Here is a 6,000-nt window from a genome sequence, read left to right as displayed (position 1 = left end):
CCTCCGCGCCCCGGCCCCGCCTCCGCCGCCCCCAGCGCTTCCCTCGGAGTTGAGCGCCTCCCAGTCACTTCCCGTCACTCCCGAGCCCCTGGGGCTGGAGGCCTGGGAACTGCGAGGGGCAAGTTCTCACCAGCCTCGAAGCCCAGAGAGGAACGCGGCCCCGCGGAAATGCCCGTTGCTACTGAGGACTCTCGAGGGCCCCGGGTGGCAAGCCCCAGGCCACCTGAGATCACCTGCGGTGAGCTCGGCTCGCCCTCCCGCAGCTTCATGCGTTTGCTCCTCCCGGGTCCCTCGAGGTGGAGGTTGGCGTTTGTTCTTGTTCACGTAGTAGTCCTTTCCCCAGAGCCGTGACTTTGTAGGGCTTGTAATAAAGTATTATACTTTTTGTTTGCACAGTGGATGTGGGGTTAAATAAACTAGAAGCAACTGCGGAGGGTTTTATTCTACTTTTTTTAAACTGGTGCATTCCAGTTGTACATAACGATGGGATTTCTTGGTACATATTCGTACATGTACACAGTATAATAATATTTGGCCAATATTACTCCCCAACACTTCTCCCCTTCTCTCCCATTTCCTCTGTTCTACTGATCTCCCTTTGATTTTCATGAGATTCCCCTGCCCCACACACTCCCCCCTTTCTTTTCCTTTTTCCTCTCTAGCTTCCATTCACGATGAGAGAAAACATATAGCCCATCACTTTCTTAATTTGGCTTATTTCGCTTAACATAAGGGCTTCGAGTTTCATCCATTTTCTTGCATTTCATTTTTCTTTATGGCTCAATAAAACTCCATTATGTATGTGTGTGTGTGTATAGATATATATACGTATATATCACATTTTCTTTATCCAGTCACCTATTGATGGACACCTAAGCTGGTTCTTTGGTTTGGCTATTATGAATAGTGCTGCTATAAACATGGGTATACATGTATCATTAGAGTATGATGACTTCAATTTTTTAGGATAAATACCAAGGAGTGACATATGGTGGTTCCCTGCCTAAACTTTTAAGGAATCTCAATACCAATTTCCATATTGTACTAATTTACAATCCCACCATCAGTGTAAACTGTTCCTTTTTCTGTACATAATACCTAGTATTTATTATTGCTTGTATTCTTGATGACTGCCATTCTAATTGGAAATTAAATCTCAGTATAATTTTTATTTGTATTTCCCTAATTACTAATGATGTTTGACATTTTTCATATATTTGTTGGCCATTTTTATTTCTTTTGAAAAATGTCTAATCCATTTGCCCACTTATTAATTGGGGTTTTGTTTGGTTTGTTGTTACATTTTGGAGTTCTTTATATATTCTGGATATTAAGCTTCTGTCAGAAGAGTAGTTAGTAAAAATTTCTGTGGGTTCTTTCTTCACATTCCTAATTGTTTCCTTTGCTGTGCAGAAACTTTTTAATTTGGTGCCTTCCCATTTATGAACCTCAGAATTATTTCCTACTGAGAATTATTTCCTACTGGGTCCTACTGAGAAAGTCGTTGCTTATGCCTCTATGCTGGAGTGTTGACCCTACCTACATTTTCTTCTATTTCTGTATTTTCTGGTCTAATTCCTAGGACTCTGATCCATCCTGAGTTGATTTTTGGGCAGGGTAAGAGATAATGGTCTAGTTTCATTTTTCTAAATATGGATAACCAGTTTTCCCAGCACCATTTGTTAAAAGGCTGTCTTTTCTCCAGTGTATGTTTTTGGCACATTTTTCAAGGATCAGATGACTGTAATTACGTGGGTTTGTCTGTCTTCTCTTATGTACTATTGGTCTGTGTCTGTTTTTATGCCAGTACTGTGCCATTTTTGTTACTATAGCTGTGTAGTATAATTAAGGCAACTACATTTTCAAGTCTAGCTTTCATGGATAGAGCTATGCAGAAATTTGAAAGACAGAGCATATGTCCTCACCCATTCTGTGCCACTTAAATAGTGGGCATATTATGGGATGTGAATGAAACAAATTTAATTTAGCTTCTACTTGGGTGGTTGGTTCGTCTAATAATTCTTTCATGTGAGATGAAATGATGGCTTCATTCTTTTGTTACTCCTGTGGACCTTGTCATTTAAAAAGTAACCAGTCAAGACGGGAGAGTATTAAAATGTGTTAAGGCACCATTTTTAATACATTTAATGAATGTATTGTATGGGATTACTTAAGTATAAGGAATCCATCTCATAAACATTATATTATTCTCTGGGAGAGAAATAAAATCTAACTTGGTGACAACTTGTCCTATACATGCTTGTGTTTCAAAAATCTTGGTCATCAGAGTAAGAAAATAAAGAAGGGATTTTATTCAAACCAAGTCATTTACTGTTCATTTCATTGTGTACATAAAATATTTCAGAGGTCATGTAGTGGTGCTTGGGATTGTCCTTTGCTGGAAAAAGCCAATGTCTCCCTGGGTAGGAAGTCCTCATTAATAATTTGAACTAGCAGCACAAGGTTGATTCATCCCAAATTTCCCTAATTCATCTCCTCCCACTTTAAGACTGATGCAAATCAACAGATTACCAGCTAGCTAACAGGTTTCTCTAATCATTTCCTCCTAAAGGTAAAAGGAGTTTAAATTATGTCAAGATGGTCTTCAGGATGCTAATCCATCATCTTATTACTGGTTTATGGAATTTTTTTTCCTTGCCCCAACAACTTGTCCTTGATTTACTGGGCCCTTTTGGAGTGTGTAGTAAAGAAACTCAGGTTCCATAACAGTCATTGTCCTAATAACATTATGCAATGAAGACACAGAATATCAACATTTCTCTCCTATTATGGTTGTGATAATTGTACTGAATGGCTGCAAAGTACTCAGAACACTATTTACCATGTGGAAAGCTCATGAATAGTGGTTATTGTGTTATCACCATCTTCTTATGCTCACTGAAAGGAGTAACCTTTTTTCCCTTTTCCTCATTACCTACCAGTAATGCCATCAAGCCTTCAAGCCTTTGAGGCACATTCAAGATCCAAACTATAGCAGTACTTATTTCAGAAATATAAATGTATGATTTTAGATTTTTAAAGCAATAGCTATACACAGTAAATGGTTAAGTACCTAGGATTGGAAAACAGGCTGCTAATTTTATTAACTGAGACATTTAATCTGATCTCACGGCTTCAAATTCTTCTCTGCAAAATGGGGACCCAATATACTCCAAAGAGTTTTTGAGATGGTAAATGTCAAACTCCAAAAACACCTCCTAGCCAACAGCAAGCTTTTAGTGTGCTAGTTACTTTCAGCTACTGAAAATTACTTAGACCACTTCTCAAACTATGACCTCTGAAACAGCAGTATCAACATCACCTGGGAACTTGTCAGAAATGCACATTCCTCTACCTCAGACCCAGCATCAGAAACTGGGGGCGAGGGCCAGCAATATACTTTAACAAGTCCTTCAGTGATTCTGATGTCCTCATATTTGAGAACCATGTAGCCTAGAGTCTTACCAAGATCTCATTCCCCTCAAAGAAGAAAACAAAAACAAAAAAAGTAAATCCATTTTATGAAAATAATTCAGATTGAGAACTAAAAGGTAACTGATGAGATAGCTTGATTCTTCCTATATCCAAATAGCCACTTTTATTGAATTTTAGAGCTTGTCACTCATTCTAGGAATGAAATATATGGAATAAAATTAAGTTCACATAATTCTAAAATTTAAATATTGGTGTTTTTAATGTTCACTAACATCCTTATTTTTTTCTTTTAGAAAACAAAAAATTCTATAATTCTGATTCCTACACTTGAGAAAATGTGAGAGCAACAAAGAAATGTTTGTAAAGTTGTCTTCAAGGATATTTTGAAGGATGTTATGGATATTAAGTAAGTAAGTTTGAAGGGCTGGAGGTTTAGCTCAGTGGTAGAGTGTTTGCCAAGCATGTCTGAGGCCTGAGTTCAATTGTCCATCAGTCTGGCCAAAAAAAAAGTAAAACTGAAGCAACAGGCTTTTTAGCCCCAGTCATTTTATAAGACTTGAATGAACACACTGTGGGGAATTTCTGTGAACTCTGAAAAATGCATCATAGTATATGTGGATGGATTTTCACTCTACTCTCAAAAATTACTGAAGTCAAGATGGGCATGGTCATAGCTTGGCGGCTGAGGCAGGAGGATCGTGAGTTCAAAGCCAGCCTCAGCAACTTAGCAAGTAGCAACTCAGCAAGACCCTGTCTCTAAATAAAATATTTTTAAAAGGGTTGGGGATGTGGCTCAGTGGTTAAACACTTTTGGGCCCATCCCTGGTACCAAAACAAAACAAAACAAAAAAAGCAGTTACTGAAGTCAGTTCACTAAACAATTGTTTTTATACAAAGATCCCATCATCTTCACTGTTAGCCATTATCCCTGTTTTGTAACAGGATAAAATTACCATTGTGCATGACACCTCCTGATAATCTTATATTTCAATAAATAAGAGCAGAAATAGCCACTTTTCGATTTAGAGATAATTTGTTATAAGTTAACAAAACAAATAATTTTTATTAGTATAACTAGTCCAGACAAATCCTTCTTTAAAGGATGACTGATAGCCAGGCACAGTGGCACACACCTGTAATCCCAGCACTTTGGGAGGCTGGGGCAGGAAGATTGCAAGTTCAAAGCCAGCCTCAGTAATTTAGTGAGGCTCTAAGCAACTCAGTGAGACCCTGTCTCCAAATAAAATATTTTTAAAAGGCTGGGAACATGGCTCAGACTTAGGCAAAAAAAAAAAAAAAAAAAAAAATTGCTGCGTATGTGTTTAATTTGTTCTTGCCCTTATACATTAATTCTGTCTTCACTGCAGCTTCTCTATGCTCAGTTTTCTCCATCTATGAAACTAATAGTTTTATTTGTCCCTGGGAAAGGTATATATAAATATTTTAAAGTGATAAACATTATTTGGAGGCAATATATTTAATTAAACATATCAATATTATTTTTTTTTTACAGAGTTGCTCAAAGTTGGTTGGTTTTTTTTTGATTGCCTTTTTATGAATTTAGTCTGTGAATGGGAAATATAGCAACCCTGAAATATAAATATATGCCCTGGATACAAGATTTAAGTTGAAAACAGGAGAAACTTATTTTTAGCTTAATACACATACACACACACAAATACACAAAAATAATTACAGATATGTACATATACATAGATTAATATATATACATTTTTCCAGCTTTGTCTACTGGGATGTCAAGAGGCAGTGATGCGCTAATAGCAACAAGCACATCCAGTGCCCAGATCTTGACTTCTTCCATCCAGTACTAACCATATCCAATTCTGCTTAGCTAGCAAGATGGGGCACATTCAGTATGGTACAGCCGTAGGCCCAGATCTTGGTTTTGAAATACTAACAAAAGCAATGAGGTTCCTTAGAGAAGGGCTGATTCTAGGGCTAGGGCAGGAATATACAAGATGAGCCAGCGCATCTTGTAGTGCCAGAAAGTAAGGCAGTGCTAAAAAATGGCTAGGTCTGTCAAAAGGACACAACAGTCAACCTAACACAATTCCCAATAACCAAGGTGGAACAACTGAGCAACAAAATATCACCCAAAGTATAGAATAAATACATGAGTCCATACTGATACACATAATTGAGTAAGTAAACAAACTGAAAAAGGAGACAAATCTTTCCTATAGAATTCCAAATACTACATTCAGATGCTCCCCATTCTAGGTGACTGAACATAATCCTGCCCACCCCCTATGGGACTTGCCCAAAGGACTGGACTTAGTGACTGACTCCCAAGGAACAAAAGTATCAGTAACATAACAGTGGAGAAACCCAAAAGACACTTACCTAAGACCTTACCTAAATGTCCCAAGTTAATACAAAAAGTTGGTAGCATGTAACTCCTGATAGGGTGCAATGTGAAGGACACTTCACCTCTGTGGTATTCTTCCTAAAAATCCATAGCCCCAGGCTAAACATGAGGAAAATACCATATAAACTCAAAGGGAAGGGTGCACCACAACACACCTGACCAGTACTCCTTAAATC

Source organism: Sciurus carolinensis, chromosome 10, assembly GCF_902686445.1.
Source record: "Sciurus carolinensis chromosome 10, mSciCar1.2, whole genome shotgun sequence".
NCBI classification, from domain to species: domain Eukaryota; kingdom Metazoa; phylum Chordata; class Mammalia; order Rodentia; family Sciuridae; genus Sciurus; species Sciurus carolinensis.
Note: the sequence above shows the minus strand (reverse complement) of the source record.